The 19,887-nt window shown below is 45.0% G+C and overlaps 1 protein-coding gene across 1 annotated transcript in view; it reads right to left on the bottom strand.

Annotated features, from left to right (window-relative positions):
• Positions 1–19,887, bottom strand: part of LOC126260225 (glutamate receptor 1-like) — a 1,552,181-nt gene that overhangs the window by 481,724 nt on the left and 1,050,570 nt on the right. The gene's annotated exons all lie outside the window — the stretch shown is intronic.

The raw sequence follows: 19,887 nt of genomic DNA on the forward strand, positions 1-19,887 counted from the left end.
AAAGCGTATTTCAGGGAAGTAGCTTTGCCACAGCCTAGCTGACTGTTTCCAGTTTTAATCTGTCAGGAAGTTTCAGTTCAGCGCAGAGTCCGCTACAGCCTGAAAATTAATTCTAGAAACAATTAACTACGCTGTACCTAAGCCATTTAAAAATGGTTTAAATGGTTCTGAGCACTATAGGACTTAACTTTTGAGGTCATCACTCCCCTAGAACTTAGAACTACTTAAACCTAACTAACCTAAGGACATCACACACATCTATGCCAGAGGCAGGATTCGTACCTGCGACCGTAGCGGTCGCGCGGCTCCAGACTGTAGCGCCTAGAACAGCTCGGCCACCCCGGCCGGCAAAGCTATTTCTCTGGTCACGGACCAGTAACGGAGAATGGGGTTTCAACAGTGCCAGCCACTTGTCGTGGCGAAAAGTCAAAAAAATCGTCAAACAAATGTCGGTCAAGGAACCTGAGACAAAAGCAAGCAGACAACACATCAAACATACATATTATGAAGATCTGAGACCGTTCCTATAATGTGCATCAGTAATATATCACTATATAGTAGATTTGACTATCTCCTAAAAGTCAGTATAAATTTGAAAACTTAATAAACCACGAAATAATGTAGATAGAGAAGTAAAAATTGATGCACATGCTTGGAATGACATGGGGTTTTATTAGAACAAAAAAAAGTATTGCTAGATGCGTGAAAGACCTCTTGCGCGCGTCGTTTGGTGATGATCGTGCGCTCAGCCACCACTTTCGTCGTGCTTGGCCTCCCAGGTCCCCAGACCTCATTCCGTGCGATTATTGGGCTTTGGGGTTACCGGAAGTCGCAAGTGTATCGTGATCGACCGACATCTCTAGGGGTGGTGAAAGACAACATCCGACGCCAATGACTCAGCATAACTCCTGACATGCTATACAGTGCTGTTCACAACATTATTCCTCGACTACAGCTATAGTTCAGGAATGATAGTGGACATATTGAGCATTTCCTGTAGAGAACATCATCTTTGCTTTGTCTTACTTTATTATGCTAATTATTGCTACTCTGATCAGATGAAGCGCCATCTGTTGGACATTTTTTGAACGTTTGTATTTTTTTGGTTCTAATAAAACCCCATGTCATTCCAAGCATGCGTGTCAATTTGTAACTCTCTATCTACATTAATCCGTGATTTATTCAGTTTTCAAATTTACACTGACTTTTTGATCACCTGGTACATTGGAAACGCAGTGTGTGTAACCGAAGGCGTCCTTAGCGCCGCTCATAAGAACACGGCGAGCGCTGTAACTAGCGAGATTCGCAGTGGCACCAGCTGGCGGCCCTTCCAAGAACTGCGTCTTGTGCTGTTATGTGGGCGACGCACAGTGGCCGGTCGACATAGATGCCGTCGATACCGAAAAGATGAAGAATAGTTTGAGATTTCTGGTGTTTTCCCCAGATTTCTCAATAACTCGGAGTGAAAGGTTTGTCGTACACGGTACAGCATAAACTATCTTCCATCCTCGGAACCAGAGTTTCTCAACCACCATGTCGCGAAGTACTGGTGTGTCTTGAATTCATGTCCGGTGTGTCCTGAAATTTTTGATGTCTTCTAATCTTCCTCAAATAAAATAATTAGAACATAAAACTTGTTCCCGTATAAGAATCTTACAAAATTTATGAAGTTTATATCTCACAGCCATTCAATAGTAGAATATTTATTGTCTGTGCTTTATGTTTTTGCTTCTTTGCACCCAGGAACAAAAAGTCACATGTAAGGGTTTCACGAAAGTTTGAAGCGTACTTTCGTGCGTCCCAAATGAAAAAAAAAAAGGTCGAGACATGTTCATTGCAGTCAATGAAACAATCGACAATGTTTCTTGGAATGTCTCAAAAAACGAACCACACTATCGGATATCCAAACTGTTCGTTTGTGGGTCATGCAAATACATCCAACTATAGTAAGATTAAAATTATTTGATAGTTGACGTCTTTCATTTGCTTCTGTGTTGCCACATTGCCTACCCGCTTCCGCTCGGTTATAGTTGACATGCAAATACGACTATTCGCATCACAAATGCTGTTGAAGTTGGAGCGCCGAGCAATATTGGAAGCGGCCATCGCTAGGTATGTCAAAAATGCGAGATGCTCTGCCGACAGTAGGTTTTAAGTGACCAGTGACTGATGTGTGGCAGACGATGCGTTTTGTAGCCCTGAGTTTAAAATCACGCCCTAAGGCCTAAGCTAAGGACGGCCTCGTGATGTGCAACGTCTATCCTGTGGTCAATAGTGTGTGGCAGAGATAAAATCACGATGGCTTTGTTCACAGCGATTAAAAGTAACTTTAACGAGCAACCTGAGCTCAGAAAAAATTCAGAAAAGGAACAAAAGTGTTTACTTAATAGCTACTACTTGAAACCACCTGCTAGACCCGCAGGACAGGACAGGTAGTTTAAGTTGTGGAAAGGGGCCAAAATAAGCGGCTGTCAGTTACACTCGAACATACAACCTTTTATTTGATCAAACATCACAAGAGCCAAAAAAAAAATTTAGAAAAAAACACAGCTTTAGTTTTGGAACTTAATTAGCGGCTGAAGGCGCCGTACAATCTCATGCCTTACTGGCTACACCACTTTAATTTAAAAACAGTTGAAAGCCAATAACTTAAAGCTCAACCAAAACCAGAAATTTAAAAGACAAAACAGTGTCTTAAAACAGTTCCTTAATTAGGCTGAAGGCCTAAAGAATCTGACACTTTAAGAGCAAACAACTTAAATTCAAAATCGGCTAAAGGCCCAAAACTTAAGACTCAATAACATTATTTTTAAAAACGCAAAAGTCTTTACGTTAAACAGTTCTTAAATTAGGCTGAAGGCCCAAACCATCTAACACCTTAAGAGCATAACAACCTTAATCTAAAAATCAGCTAGAAGCCATACAAGTATAAACAACAAGAACAAACAAGTAAAGGCAGTACACCCAAAGGCCCTCAGACGTTCCGAGGGTCGGCATGGAACTGAAAAACTAAGGCTCGCTTGACAGTCAACAGACCCACTGACAAGCTAACCTCCACTTCACCCGACCAGCACACAAGGGGAAGTTCAATGGAACAACGTAGAAGCTATTGGCGCCCACAGCCAATTATACATTGAGCTGGACAGTGACAACACAATGAGCAAAATACACTACCTGAATTTACGTCAACGGCCTGGGAAGGTAACCGGAACGTTAACGGCCACAAGGCAGAAGATTCCGCTGGTGTACTTCAATTCAATTAACCAATACAGTTAAACTCCACCGGAGGATGGCTAAAATTTTCCAACTTGAAAACACACGTTGTTGCTTGCAGGAATATCCCAACACCCGCCAACGATTTCCAAACGACACTGTATGAACAGTCGTGGCCTGCTGGTAGATTAAGTCAAAACTCAACTTTCATGTCCAGGATCGGTGAGCCACGAACCTCGTAGCAATGGGAACAGCACCACACACTCCGACACTGTATAGAGGCCGCCAGCAGGCCCAGCGAAACTACGTGCTGCGCAGATTTCCTCGCTGCTCCACGCCAATTAACCAAATCCAGGCCCGGAAATGGTGAAAGGACCAAATATACGTCGGCGATGAGACGAGTAGCCGAACGACCAACCAACGGTCGTCCCACACCAATCTCGCACCCTCGGACAGTTTATGTGTGTCGCCAGCACGCACTGGCTGTCAGCGCCTCACCAGCGCTCCATTCCCGACTTCCCTGCTCCTACGTCCCGACTGCACTGCTGGTCTGTCTCCAACTGACTCCCAGACACACGCCGATCCGGAAATACTATCGGTCGCTCCAGAGATGGTAGGACAGTGCACTTATCGATAAGCGCTACTGCTGCTGCTCACGGGCAAATAAGGCAGGAAGTTAGTGACGCCAGTAAATGGAATAAGAAAACGAGGCGGCAGTACCGTAATAGAAGTTGACAAACTGTTGTGTACATAGTTTCGCGTAGTCAGCGCATACACAACTTTCCCACTAGAGCGCGCCCCGCTAAGCACAACAGCGCAGGCTCAGCGCTCGTCCGTCTCCGCACTACGAGATGGCGCTGTCTTAGAGACGGACGAAATTCTCCTTCCGCCGATCCGCGTATTAATATGTAATGCAGCCAATGAGATTGCAGCTAACTTAGAACCTTTTCTCATCGCGGATCATACTCGCGCAGTGAGACCTGAACGCGCGAGGTATTATAACGAGTGTACAGACCTCCGATTAGTCAGTCTGCATCAGTCTGCATTAGTCTGCAGTCACGTTTCAGCCTGCGCCTAAATAGATTATCATATTCCTGTACACAGCCATAAAGAGAAATGTATAGACACTTTGTCAAGTATCAGAGATATGTGAGAATAAGATTAACGTACCAAGACCAAAGGAACTTCAGATTGTCAATTGTAAATAGCATCCAGGTTCAACTTAAGTAATTTTATGTCGTTATTATTTTAATAAATGTGTGTGAAAATTAATCGAGTTCTGTTTAAAGTTGGTCTCCGTCAATCTGCTACTCTAAGCGTGCAAATGGTATTTCTATCGTCTGACCTAATGGAAGAAGATAAACACGCCACGATAAGACCGCAAGACATATTGCTGACACTCGCCTACTTTGTTAGAGCGACAAGTCAAATAATCTGATGGTGTGTGTACCGAAGGTCTTACAGTACGCACACCACACAAACAATAAATGGGAAAATCGCGAGCCATGCACAGCTGAATACGTCAGAGCAAAGTATGATCTGCGAGACTTTTCCCATGTTCATGTTTATCCAAAGATGAACGAGGCGATTCAAGGCACTGTTGTAAGTTAGGTTTACGAAAGGCATCCCACGAAAGTTTCCACATATAACACCCATTTTGTGAGCGTAACCATTTATTGGTTCAAATGGCTCTGAGCACTATGGGACTCAACTGCTGTGGTCATAAGTCCCCTAGAACTTAGAACTACTTAAACCTAACTAACCTAAGGACAGCACACAACACCCAGCCATCACGAGGCAGAGAAAATCCCTGACCCCGCCGGGAATCGAACCCGGGAACCCGGGCGTGGGAAGCGAGAACGCTACCGCACGACCACGAGATGCGGGCTAACCATTTATTGTATCAGTTTCTGAGTATCGAATGCTTTAAAGGTAATAAGTTATCTCAGTAGTGCCAACGTGTAGTTGTTTGTGAAAGTACCGAATGCCTAATATGTAATACTGCTCCAGAGGGTGTTTTATTATGAGGGTATTATAAGTAATTCAACACATTTTTTTACTCAGTTTCGGTTGAGAAAACGCAGAATTTTTTGTTCCCGTTACAACCCCTTACAGTTCCATGAAAATCTGATAGGTGACTGCACTACATGTAGCCTTCAAATGGGGTCTGTAATGGAGGTGTGTGCCAAGCAAAGAGCTGTTACTGAGTTTCTTATGGCGGAAAACCAGCGCATCGCACAGATTCATAGCCGCTTGCAGAACATCTACGGAGACCTGGCAGTGAACAAAAGCACGGTGAGTCGTTGTTCGAGGCGACTGTCACCATAGCAACAAGATCGCGCAAGCCCGTTCGATCTCTCGCGTGTCGGCCGGCCGCGTACAGCCGTAAGTCCTGGAATGTCAGAGTGTGCGGACACACTGATTCGAGGTGATCGATGTTCGGCCCAGTGAAGCATGCATTCCGTAGGAGCAGGACGTGCATGATTGGGAGGTTATTGATGTAGCAAGACGTGAGTCGACGTTGACCAGCAGAGTGGTACAATGCTTGCAGACAGGCCTTCCCAGTAAGGTAGCGTAAGACCTTCGCACTGAACGGAAAACATGTTGAAAAACAATATGCTAGTGGGAATAATATGGTGTACTTGAATGCTGAATAATGTTTTGAAACTTTGGAATCATATTTGTTGAAACATGCGAACATTAAGCTAGAATCTGATGTCGCACGTTCACGAATAGTGGGCTAGTTACAGCGCAGAGGGAGAGAGGCGAGCGAAGACCATAAGCATATGTGCCTGGCTGCGGCGTGAAGTACAGTAAGCGTGGGAGTGGCATATACACACACGTATACGGACGGCCCGCGCGTGCAGACCGCGGCGCCAGATGCAGCGCCCCGCGCATGCGCCGTAATTGGCCTACTGTTTATTGCAGTCGCCGCTACAGCCACACTCGGCCTGATTTGTGAGCAGCCGCTGGCTGCGCAGTAACGCACAGTGTGTGGAGTGTCACACGCACCCAGCTACGGCGTGCCGTGTTCCCTTTGCTGGTAAGCCTCGCAACAGCGACATACGCGGCAGCCCACGCCAGCCAGTACTGGTCAATGTTCCGCTGTCTCATAATACACTGCTGTGTATGACCTAAGGACGAGACAGATAAAGTAACATATACTGGTAGGTAGCGTTCTTCCGGAAGTTTAATAAACACAATAGACACTGTAACACCTCGGTTCAGTTTACAGTGATAAAAGCTATAGAAAGAATAATTTAAAACTAAGAATAGAATTTTTAGAGGGGAAAATAGTGTAGAATCAGAGTTCGGTAATTCCAGATCAAAACGTCTAAGTACAACAAATCCACGGAAGCTCCGTCATGGAGAAGGCAGTAACGTTAAACTCTTGTGATGAAAAACCTATAAAAAGGCCTGATCGTCATTATTGCGGCATTTTTTCCTTGATTGTTTCGTTAAAGGGCGGGGAACCCGTGTCAGTCAACGAGACAATAATTAGATTGGACTTCATCGTGTTAAGATTCAAGATAAACTATTAGAATATTACGGAGATTAAAGGAAACCTAGTGTACGATCTCTGTTGGTAGCAACGGAGTATTAAGGGGATTTTAGGACTTTAGTGCTAGATTGGAACTTTGCGGACATATAGACGACAGAAACTCAAATTATCTGCTGATACGAGTGAATTCAGAGATATCGGTATTCAGATATTAACGTGTGGACTTTTGAAAGTGTCGTGTGCCGTTAGTTGCGAATCTGGACGTAGAGCGCATGCATATCGGCATTTGCGGACTATTTAGATTCCTCCAGGCTAGGAACCTTTTAAATAGACCATCATCCATCACCATCTTAATCCTTGAAAGTGAAATTCAAGAGTGTTGTACTTATTTCATTTACCTAGTACTAATCAGTGAAGGTGTTACGGAACCAAAGCTATTCTGCAGTAAGTCAGCACCATCTAGCGGAAAGCGTAGGCATTAACTAACACGCTAACTGAAGTGAACGTTTACGTGTTTTACGGACTGCTTAATTTGAATTTTTGTGACTCTTTGACGTCCCCACTCCCTCCAAAAGGTGGAGCAGGCTGTCTTAATCATAAAAGGGGAGAGTTTTAGCCGGGAAAATTACTAAATAAAAGCGATATTTACAAGACTCGCAGTAATAGCAAAACACAAGGCCCGCACCTCATCGGAGAGTCGTCGCTGTCACGTCGGAAAGTAAAGCCGACGATACGTATCAATGAGCAGACGTCGACGTGGAGTACCTAAAAAGGGAACCACAAGAGATTCTTCATATGACCTCATTCCGTTCCCCCACCTCCTCCTTTTCCTTGAACGGATACGGATCCTGTATACCTCCCAAAAACTCTATCCTCCTCACCCGCTTGTCTCCCCCATCCTCTCCCATCCCTGCCCGCTGCCGCGCCTGTATTCCCACATCCCACCTGCTCTCCCTCTCCACCCTCCATACCCTTGCCCAAGGTGGCTTCCACCAGCTCCCCCTCCCTGATGATGCCCTACTCCCCTCCATCTACCCCTCCTACCAACTTTGATCCTCCCTCCCTGTTCAAGTGTTTGCTCCTTTGGGCACCCTCCCTCCCTTCTCTCCCCCCTTCCTGCCCTCCTCCATTTCTCCCCACTCCTCCCCCAGGCTTCCCCTCCCCTGTCCCTCTACTCCTCCTCCCATCTCCTCAGCCATTGGCATCTTTGTTCTCCCCTCTCCCTGCCCCCTCACCCTTCTTCCCCTCTTGGCAGGTCCCCGGACTCGCACACGCTCTGTGGACATTCGCGCGTCGGAGACCATCGCCATTAGTGTCTCCTGTGTGTCTTCATGTTTAGTGTTCAGTGTTCACCGTCACACTCCATCATTCACCAGTGCCATCGACATCTACAGTGTTTGTGCGTCATGTCAACAGTTTGTAGTATGGATTGTCATCGAGTGTGAACGGCTTCATGTTTTTTATGTTCATGTGTCTCCTTTTTTCTTCCCCCGCCGTTTGGTTCCAACTCATGCGTCTTCTCTGTTTTATCATTGTAATATCTTTGGCTGAAGAGCGGCGTATTGTGCTGCTGCCAGCCTACCTGTTTTTCCACGGGTATTAAAATCACAATAAAGGAAAAAAAAATATGCTTCAATACACACAACACAACCTTCAATTATCAATAATATACACTCCTGGAAATTGAAATAAGAACACCGTGAATTCATTGTCCCAGGAAGGGGAAACTTTATTGACACATTCCTGGGGTCAGATACATCACATGATCACACTGACAGAACCACAGGCACATAGACACAAGCAACAGAGCATGCACAATGTCGGCACTAGTACAGTGTATATCCACCTTTCGCAGCAATGCAGGCTGCTATTCTCCCATGGAGACGATCGTAGAGATGCTGGATGTAGTCCTGTGGAACGGCTTGCCATGCCATTTCCACCTGGCGCCTCAGTTGGACCAGCGTTCGTGCTGGACGTGCAGACCGCGTGAGACGACGCTTCATCCAGTCCCAAACATGCTCAATGGGGGACAGATCCGGAGATCTTGCTGGCCAGGGTAGTTGACTTACACCTTCTAGAGCACGATGGGTGGCACGGGATACATGCGGACGTGCATTGTCCTGTTGGAACAGCAAGTTCCCTTGCCGGTCTAGGAATGGTAGAACGATGGGTTCGATGACGGTTTGGATGTACCGTGCATTATTCAGTGTCCCCTCGACGATCACCAGTGGTGTACAGCCAGTGTAGGAGATCGCTCCCCACACCATGATGCCGGGTGTTGGCCCTGTGTGCCTCGGTCGTATGCAGTCCTGATTGTGGCGCTCACCTGCACGGCGCCAAACACGCATACGACCATCATTGGCACCAAGGCAGAAGCGACTCTCATCGCTGAAGACGACACGTCTCCATTCGTCCCTCCATTCACGCCTGTCGCGACACCACTGGAGGCGGGCTGCACGATGTTGGGGCGTGAGCGGAAGACGGCCTAACGGTGTGCAGGACCGTAGCCCAGCTTCATGGAGACGGTTGCGAATGGTCCTCGCCGATACCCCAGGAGAAACAGTGTCCCTAATTTGCTGGGAAGTGGCGGTGCGGTCCCCTACGGCACTGCGTAGGATCCTACGGTCTTGGCGTGCATCCGTGCGTCGCTGCGGTCCGGTCCCAGGTCGACGGGCACGTGCACCTTCCGCCGACCACTGGCGACAACATCGATGTACTGTGGAGACCTCACGCCCCACGTGTTGAGCGGTACGTCCACCTGGCCTTCCGCATGCCCACTATACGCCCTCGCTCAAAGTCCGTCAACTGCACATACGGTTCACGTCCACGCTGTCGCGGCATGCTACCAGTGTTAAAGACTGCGATGGAGCTCCGTATGCCACGGCAAACTGGCTGACACTGACGGCGACGGTGCACAAATGCTGCGCAGCTAGCGCCATTCGACGGCCAACACCGCGGGTCCTGGTGTGTCCGCTGTGCCGTGCGTGTGATCATTGCTTGTACAGCCCTCTCGCAGTGTCCGGAGCAAGTATGGTGGGTCTGACACACCGGTGTCAATGTGTTCTTTTTTCCATTTCCAGGAGTGTATTTCCCTTCAATATTTAAAACAGTGTGTCAACGGTGTAAAACTTTTTGGTTCCGTCACTGTAGAAAGTACCTAGTTTTGATCGTAAAAACTCGTCGAGACATGTCCGGAGTGCATTGGCACCCGTGAGGGAAGTTCCTTTAAGGTTGTTCGATAGAGAGCGCAAAACGCAGAAATCTCAGGTCGTATTAACATGTGAATAAGGTGAATGCGGAATGACTTTCCAGCCCAACTCTTGTATCGTCGTTTATCGTTTTTTTTCCCCCCAGTCTAGCAGAATGTGGGCGGGCGTGGAGTAGCATCACTTCAGGCAGTCTTCCTGGCAGTATATCTTGGACTGCGTCCACGAGGCATCTCAGTTGTTGACAATAAATCTCAGCAGTGATGTTTACACCTCGCAGAAGTAATTAGTAGTACATCACGCCATCGCCGTTTCACCAGATGTCTAACATTATCTTTTGTTAATGCGCGCATGTCTTTGTATGGGGCGTTGCTGTTTTATTTGGGCTCAACCATTCCATTCTTTTCCTTATGCTAGCATAAACACACCACTTCTCGACACCTGTAACGATGCAGGATAGGAATGGCCTGTGTTGTTCACGAGCCAACTGATGACGACCAAGCAGAGACGCACGTATGGCACTCGCTGATTCTTCTGATTTTGACTTAGAGCATGCGGTACCTGTGGTGTCACTGCCAGACACCACACTTGCTAGGTGGTAGCTTAAATCGGCCGCGGTCCATTAGTACATGTCGAACCCGCGTGTCGCCACTGTGTGATCGCAGACCGAGCGCCACCACACGGCAGGTCTCGAGAGACGTACGAGAACTCGCCCCAGTTGTACGACGACGTTGCTAGCGACTACTGACGAAGCCTTTGCTCTCATTTGCCGAGAGACAGTTAGAATAGCCTTCAGCTAAGTTAATGGCTACGACTTAGCAAGGCGCCAATTGTCACAGTGCATGTATCTTACGAGTCTCATTTGTATAGTCAAGAGAGATGTACCAAAGGAAGCATTAAAAGTTAAGTATATTCCAAAGCTACGTATTTTCTTTATAGCAGTCATAACTTATCCTGTTCCAGACTTGACGCCAGTCGGCGTGTGTGTACGCGTGCCTTTCGGCTTCCTCCTCAGTGTGGCGTGACTAGCTTGTTACGCCACAACAGTACCTATACACAAGATTTTTGAACCTCCACCAGCGCATGTAAATGTCGCAGTGGTGGAATGCTTATGATTCATCTTATTTACCAGTTCACGAGTACGCTGATGTCATCATTGTGGATTAATGCGTTTAAACGATCTTCACCAAACATCAAAATTATTCCAGAACGTTGGGAGTCTCTAACGTCAAAACCGTCCTCTTTCAAACAAGAAAACCATTTTATCGCTGTGCTTTTCCAGTGGCATTATCCCCACACACGGCGTAAATGTTTCTGGCTGCCTTCGCTGCAGTTAACGCTCTATTGAACTCAGACGGAAGAATATGTCGGAAATGTTCCGATTTCTCTCGACTTCGCACTCCACTTTCTATCGTAGGAATCGGAATACCAACAGGCAAACCAAAACCGCTACGAACTTACCACCAACCGAAGATTAACTAGTGGCGGTTGATGGTATGCAAAGTTGGGTGTTGCACCGAAGTTTCAATATTGCGTTTTTATGTGAGACACAAAGGAGAAAATTTTGTATCTACTGGCCTGCCTTCCTATCATTCGTTGTGATGTAAGCACACCTAAAACACATGGCGCACGAATGTCACAAAATTCAATGTGTTAAATCCTATATACCACTCTGCGAAAAGTTAGAGGTATAAGGTAAATATCCAAATATGGCCACTTATCCAAATATGGCTACCTAATCTAAACTCACTAGCAATTGGCGCACTCGTGCGGTATTTTCATGAACTTTTTCAGAGGGCGCTGGTGAATCACGCAGAGTACGTGAAAGAAGAAACTTCCTTTGTGGGGTCGTGATTCTTGTGGTTTCTTTGCAGAGCAAACGTGAGTTTTTGGTACGTTGGTACGTTGTGTTTCACTGTGAGATAAAAGTACAAGAAAACCAGCTTTTTAATGAAAGTCCTCATTGTTTGTTTTATCTTGGATCTGTACAATATTTATTACATCAACTGTAGCTTTGGAAATCATGCGCCATTTGCCATGCAGGCCGTTTTCCTAATATGGCACCCATGACGGATCTGATTATGACCCCAGGGCGATATTTGGGTAAATATCTTTAAACAGCAGCTCCTCCTATTTTCAGATGACAAAAAGACCAGATTGTGATAAAAAATGTACTGTTCAGTGCGATTAAAGCTGTCCAAGATTAACATATGCCTGTTAGAGAGGCAGTACCTGGATTTGGGATACCGAGAACCACAATGAGGAACTTATTTCGAGACTCTGATGTCGAAAAACGCTGAATCTGCAAATGTTTTGAATGTTGCACTACGTCATAAAACTATTTCACCTCGCAAGATAGAGGCTCAGCTCGTCGAGTACTGTTAAAGGGATGGAGGAAAAACTATTACGGTTTAGATGCTGATGGCGTTAAAAGTATGGCTTTTGAGCTAGCCATTATAAATAATATTGAGCATCCTTTCAAGTTTCGAGAAGGATGCGCAGGTAAGAAATAGTTGCAACTGCTCACGAAACGCCACTTGGCCACTTGATATCTCGAGAACATGCAGCTGCTCTCTTAAGCTAGAATCCAGGGATACTCAAAGGATAACTTTGACAACGTTTTGCGATTCTAGGAGTGAAAATGCAGAAAATAAAACATAACGCTGTGAAAATCTTTGACGTTGATGAAACAGGCTAGACGACAATTCAGAATAAATCCGGAAACTTTGTTGCTATAAAACGCAAACGTCAAGTTCACCGCTTCTCTTCTGCTGAACGTGTTTCTCTTTTGTCTCTCTTGTTTATCAAACATTCCGTCAATTATGTTTTAATTACGGAAGAACCTCAAGGCTGAATTACTCGACGGAATTCCAGATACAATCACAGCAACTCGTCCTTCTGGGTGGATATAGCTGGAAGTGTTCGTGGGTTGGTTCCAGACTCTATCAAGAATGTCAAGCCATCCAACGAATCCAGTTCTACTGATTTTAGATGCCCATATGACAAGCAATATCGACTTAATTCAGCTTGGTCGAGATAATGGTGTTTCCATATTTTGCCTGCCTCCTCGCTGTACTGATAAAATTCAACCATTGGACGTATCTTTTATGTTACCAGTAAAATTATTATCTACCAAAGTAACTGGAAAATGGCTGGATGTGCACGAAAATAGGAGCTGCAAAAATGTAGACTGCCATCATGGATTTAGGTCGACGGAAATTTTCCCCTTTTATGAAATTATTTTTCATGCACATTTTAATGCGACGAGAACTCGTTTCTGAGGTTTATAACAAATGCATAGCACCTAAGGAGATTCAGTCTGTGCCTGTCATCGAACCAATGACTTCCACCAGACGGCGTTCAGCTACCCTTATCACGTCACATAAGTCATATTGTGTAGACGGATCAAACGAAGCAAGACACGGCTGAAACAGCGGTAAGAAGGAAGACAGGTTGTAAAAATTCAAGGCAGAAAAGAAATGGTCAACGTTATTTGGTCAACAGTCCTTCGCATGTGCATCTTTTGAAGGGTGCATTCGTCCTGACTTTGCTTTCATGGATGATAATGCGCGACAGCATTGATCAGCGTAGGTTGAGGAACTCTTGAACGTGAAGATATTCGTCCAATGGATGCTGTGCCTGTTCTCACGACTTAAACCCCATCAAGCGTACATGGGATACGCTGGGGAGGCGTATTGAAGCATGTTGTCAGTTACGATTGTAGAGGAATGGAACACATTTGTAGCCACTTGTGAGCTTGTTACACGACATTCACTGCTGTCCGTCGTGTTCATAAACTACAGTGAAGCGCCTAAGAAACTGGTATAGGCTTGCGTATTCAAATACAGCGATATGTAAACAGGCATAATAAGGCGCTGTGGTCGGCAACGCCTATAAAAGACAAGAAGTATCTGGTGCATTTGTTAGATCGGTTACTGCTGCTACAATGGCAGGTTATCGAGATTTATGTGAGTTTGGACGTGGTGCTATTGTCATCGCACGAGCGATGGGACACAGCGTCTCCGAGGTAGCGATGAAGTGGGGACTTTCCCGTACGACCATTTCACGAGTGTACCGTGAATATCAGGAATCCGGTAAAACATGAAATTTCGGACATCGCTGCGACCGGAAAAATATCCTGCAAGAACGGAACCAACGACGACGGAAGATAATCGTCCAACGTTACAGAAGTGCAACCCTTCCGCAAATTGCTGCAGATTTCAATGCTGGGCCATCAAAAAGTGTCAGCGTGCGAACCATTCAACGAAACATCATCGATATGGGCTCTCGGAGCCGAAGGAACACTCGTGTACCCTTGATGAAAGCACGATACAAAGCTTTACCTGTGTCCGACAACACCGACATTGGACTGTTGATGACTGGAAACATGTTGCCTCGTCGGAGGAGTCTCGTTTGAAATTGCAACGTGCGGATGGAGGTGTACGGGTATGGAGACAACCTCATGAATCCATGGGGACTGCTCAGCTGGTGGAGGCTCCGTGACGGTGTGGGACGTGTGGAGTTGGAGTGATTGGGACCCTGATATGTCTAGGTACGGCTCTGACAGGTGACACGTAAATAAGCATCCTGTCTGATCACTTGCATCCATTCATGTCCATTGCGGATTCCGACGGACTTGGGCAATTCCAGCAGGAGAATGCGAGACCCCATATGTCTAGAAGTGCTACAGAGTGGCTCCGGGCACACTCTTCTGAGTTGAAACACAACTGATGGCCCCAGACACGACCATTATTGAGCATATCTGAGATGCCTTGCAACGCGCTGTTTAGAAGAGATCTCCACCCCCTCGTACTGTCGCGGATTTATGGTCAGCCCTGCAGGATTGATGGTGTCAGTTTCCTGCAGCATTACTTCAAACATTAGTTGAGTCCATGCCTCGTCTGTTGTGGCGCTTCTGCGTCCTCGCGGGGGCCCTACACTAAATCAGGTATATGTACCAGTTTCTTTGGCTCTTCAGTGTATTAAGAACCATGCACTGCCTTTTGTAATGTCCAGAGGGCTATCATGAACAGCAGTGGCTTCATTGCAATTATTGTATATGAATGAAAGTGTCATTTCTGTTCGTCTCACTGCGTACTTCTTTCTGTTACTTTCTGAACTGTACTGCACTGCACCAGCTCTTTCTGTGAATGGTCCAAGTTTCATCTGTGTTACTAGCCAGTGACACTTTAACCGAAAGTCACTTTCGTCTTTATATTTTACGAAGAAGTTTACACATAAACTCACTGCCTTTCAGTTTTGATGAGTTTTAGCTAGTTCAAATGGTTCAAATGGCTCTGAGCACTATGGAACTAACATTTGAGGTCATCAGTCCCCTAGAGTTTAGAACTACTTAAACCTAACTAACCTAAGGACATCACACACATCCATGCCCGATGCAGGATGTGGCGGTTCCACACTGAAGCGCCTAGAACAGTTCGGCCACATCGGCCGGCTTTTTAGCTAGTTGATGTGGCGCGAGCGCCAATGCTCTGCTCTATTTGCCCTCTGCACTAGTCATACGTGATCTATGCAAAGGAAGAGAGTTGAGAATATTGTTAAGAATTACAAGTTAATTTTCGTGACACGATTCTTTGCAACAAAGAGAATGAACTCCACACGTGACACTGCTCATCATTTCAGTGGCAGCACCGTGGAGGATAGAAAATGTTATTATGTATACGTGGGACAGTAGGCGCAATACGTATTTAGTTAGAGGGTGACTTGGGGATAGCGTGGACTAAGTTTAGTACGTAGAGCTGCCATCTGGCGGGAACAACAGGTCTCACATGGATAGGTACCGAGTCGAACTGAGCTTGGCTGACTGACACTAGCACGCAATGCTGTGCTGCTTCACAGCAATGCCATTAACCAAACGTGGTTGCTGACCAGTCTTTCGGCAACCCATAACCAGATCTTTTCAAAGAGTGTATAGTGACTGATGTAAACACCACTAGATACATTCGATTCGGCACTGGACTGGATACTAGCAATCCTAGATTTACTTTGGAGATACTACAACGCACACAAAATGTTTAACATCATAATTGGTGATCACGAAGTAGATGAAGTTACAGAATTCTGCTACCTACTCAGCAAAATAACCCATAACGGACGGTGCAAGGAGGACATATAAATCAGACTAGCGCTGGGAAAAAGGGCATTCCTGGTCAAAAGAAGCCTACTATTATCGAAGATAGGTCTTGATTTGAGGAAGACGTTTCTGAGAATTTACGTTTGGAGCACTGAATTCCATGGTAGCGAGACATAAACTGTCGGCAAATGGGAACAAAGACAATAGAAACAGCTGACGTGTGGTACTACAGAAGAATGTTGAAAACTAGGCGGACTGATAAGGTATGTAATGAGGAGGATCTCCGTAGAATCGGCGAGGAAAGGAATACAAGGAAAACATTGTAAAGAAGAAGGGACAGGATGATATGACATCTGTTAAGATATCAGGGAATAACTTCCATGGTACTAGAGGGAGCTGTAGAGGGTAAAAACGGTAGAGGAAGACAGAGTTTGGGAAACATCCAGCAAATAATTGAGGACGCAGGTTGCAAGTGCTACTCTGAGATGAAGAGGTTGGCACAGGAGAGGAATTATTGGTGGGCCGCTTCAAACCAGTCACAAGCCTAACGAAACGCAAAAGAAAAAGGAAAATTAACAAACTGAACAATGTAAAATATTTAAGTGTGAAGAATCCATGTCCACAGCAATGTCTATGTATTTGTTAATGTCATGGATCAGTATGACTTTTATTACTTAAATAATACGGAATAATAGTCTCCTCGTACTGTACAATTGATATATAGTTATGGCTTCTGAAACTTGCAATGCTGGATCTGACTAAATGATGTGGTCGTCGTAAGCGAGTGGGTTTTAGCGACATTGCGATCGTGCTATGATCATGTTATGCTGCACGTAATAAGTGTGGCTCAGTGGTTAGTACACTGGATTTGTATTCGCATGGTTGACCGTTCAAATTCACATCCTGCCACCGCTATTTAGTTTTTGGTGATTTCCGCAAATTGCTCCTGATAAATGCTGGAATGGTTCCCTTAAAAGCGCCTTGCGGACTTCATTCTGCATCTATTCGTAATAGGAATTGTGCTTCGCCTCCATGACCGTGTCGTGGATGGGAGGTTAAGCTGTGGTCTTCCTTCCTTTTCTTGTAAGAAGTACGAACTTACATCAGCGCGTATCGTAATTAGACAGTGCCAAGATCGAGTCTATGGAGAACGTGGTCTACCGTCCCGTGTGACTGATGCTCTCTAGTCGGAATCTTCGGATGACACGACAGAGTGAGAGATCCAAAGAACGTGCTTGCCATAGCAAGAGTCGAATACTATCAGGGTTGGTGAGGAAGCACGGACAACATTCGGTCATGTTATCCTGATGTAAGATAATGTCATGGATACCTTCAAGAAAGGGCACAGCCAACGGACTTAACTCGTCATGAATGTAAGGCTTGCTGTCCCATTTACCTGCTGCAGGCGCAACACCAATGTGTCCATTCTCATGTATGCAGAAACACGATTCGCTTGAAAAGACGGAGTGGTGTCACTGCTGCGTCCAGTATTATCGTTGGGCGTTGTTTGCTACTATGTGAAGATGCATGTCCAACGTACTGACAGCTCGAGGTGCTCGAAATGTCGCATTCTCAGAATGAATACTTCGAGAGATACGTGTACGTGACTGTACGATCCTACAAAACCGAGTGCACGATACGTACGTTCTCTCTGGCGCCAATGTTTTGGGGCAGTTGAGAGCCTGCATGGCGTTGAGAATGGTCCTCTTGAATCCATCGATTCAAAACACGCATGACATTCGTGGGATTCCGACTAAGGAGAGCATCATTCTCACTATACTTCTCCTACAATTAAACACAGTTATGATATTACTTGTAGATTTTGCTCATCGAAGCAGAAATATTGTGCGTGCAGTGGGGTTTGTAGAGTTTTGGGATAGAAGGCGCTACAGCTCACGTTAACATAGAAACTAAACATGACACTTAATAAGGTTTAGAGCAACGCAACTTCGCACAGTTATTTGTTACTCAAAGTATTAAGCCATCAGGCAAAAGACAGGTCCTAAGTCTTCAGGTATCTACACATTCATAACTGTAGAATGCAGGAGCAAACTAAACTGATAATTTAATTTAACGGTAAAACAAATGTATGGAGCATACTGCACTAAGAATGAATTTTCACTCTGCAGCGGAGTGTGCTTTGATACAAAACTTCCTGAGAGATTAAAACTGTGTGCCGGAGCGAGACTCAAACTCGGGACCTTTTCCTTTCGCGTACAAGTGCTCCATCAACTTTTTTTTCGGGTTGTATTTGGTCGTTGCGGACGTCAAATGTCATCCGTTCAAGTTCGGTTGTTGATCCTTCCACTCAGTTTTTTATTACAGAGGCCAACCAGCTCTCTGACCGAACACACTGAGCTTCCGTGCCGGCGTCCAACTCAGCTACGCAAGCACGACTAACGACTCACCCTTACAGCTTCAATACTGCAGGTACCACGTCTCCCACCTTCCAAACTTCACAGAAGCTCTTCTGCGAACATTGCAGAACTAGCACTCCAGGAAGAAAGGATATTGCGGAGACATAACTTAGCCAAAGCCTAGGGGAGGTTTCCAGAATTTGATTTTCACTCTGAAGCGGAGTGTTTGCAGATATGAAACTTCCTGACAGATTTCTTGCAGCCCCGAGTTCGAGTCTCGGTGCGGCACACAGTTTTAATCTGTAAGGACGTTTCATGCTACACTAACTCTGAAACAAAAATACGAACAGCTTAAGAAGGCTGACGCAAGTATTATTGTAATGCCGAAGAAAGTAACAAGTTACATAATTCTCAACTTCTCAGCCGAGACTAACATGAGCGATCTGAAATGAAATTCAAACTAATACAAAGAAACATTACTTTCTGAAACAATTCGTGGATTAATAAAACTGCAAATATAGCTACTCACAGTATTTATTCATTTCCTTCGCCATAGAAACACAGAATGTGTAACAAAAATAAAACGATAAGTAATGACAAATGTTTTTGGTTCGTGAATTCAGAGGCGACTAAAGTGCAAGATTGATTTAACAACAGAGCCAAGAGCATTATATATATATATATATATATATATATATATATATATATATATATATATATATATATATATATATGTGCCGCGCGGGATTAGCCGAGCGGTCTCAGGCGCTGCAATCATGGACTGTGCGGCGCGTCCCGGTGGAGGTTCGAGTCCTCCCTCGGGCATGGGTGTGTGTGTTTGTCTTTAGAATAATTTAGGTTAAGTAGTGTGTAAGCTTAGGGACTGATGACCTTAGCAGTTAAGTCCCATAAGATTTCACACACATTTGAACACTTTTTGAAAGCAAAATGTATATACGAAGAAAAAACGTAGGAGTTTTACGTATCTCCAACGACGCTGATATTAGACAGAATGTAAGAATCAATATTCAAATTCAATAGACGTGTCATGCACTGATGACCGATCGATAGACTCGAGATGTAGATATCGACACATGCTACATGACTCACAGCGTGAATTTATATTGCTTTCAAACTACAAAATCTTCTAAATTTTCACGCTGGCCAGAGACGCAAGGACTTTTCCGAATGTACTTCTGACTAAAAAGCGATTCTAGTAGTTGGAGTCCAAGATTTTATAAAATCATGCCTTTTGCTTTCTTTCATGATATTTCCACAGAAACTTTCATTCCCTAAAGCGTGTTTCGTTATGACTAACGGAGAAGTGAAGAACCAATTTTCATAGAACGAAATATTTTCTTAAAAATTTTCATGCCCTATTTCACACTCTAAGGGTTTGAATTTCCAAGGCCTATAGTTTCCTTTTTATTCCTAAAAGTGAATCCATAGATTTAGCTTTAAAAATACTTTCGCAAGCTAAGGATTACACAAAACGTTTTATCCCCAAATTCCATT

The sequence above is a fragment of the Schistocerca nitens genome, chromosome 5, assembly GCF_023898315.1.
Source record: "Schistocerca nitens isolate TAMUIC-IGC-003100 chromosome 5, iqSchNite1.1, whole genome shotgun sequence".
Lineage (NCBI taxonomy): Eukaryota > Metazoa > Arthropoda > Insecta > Orthoptera > Acrididae > Schistocerca > Schistocerca nitens.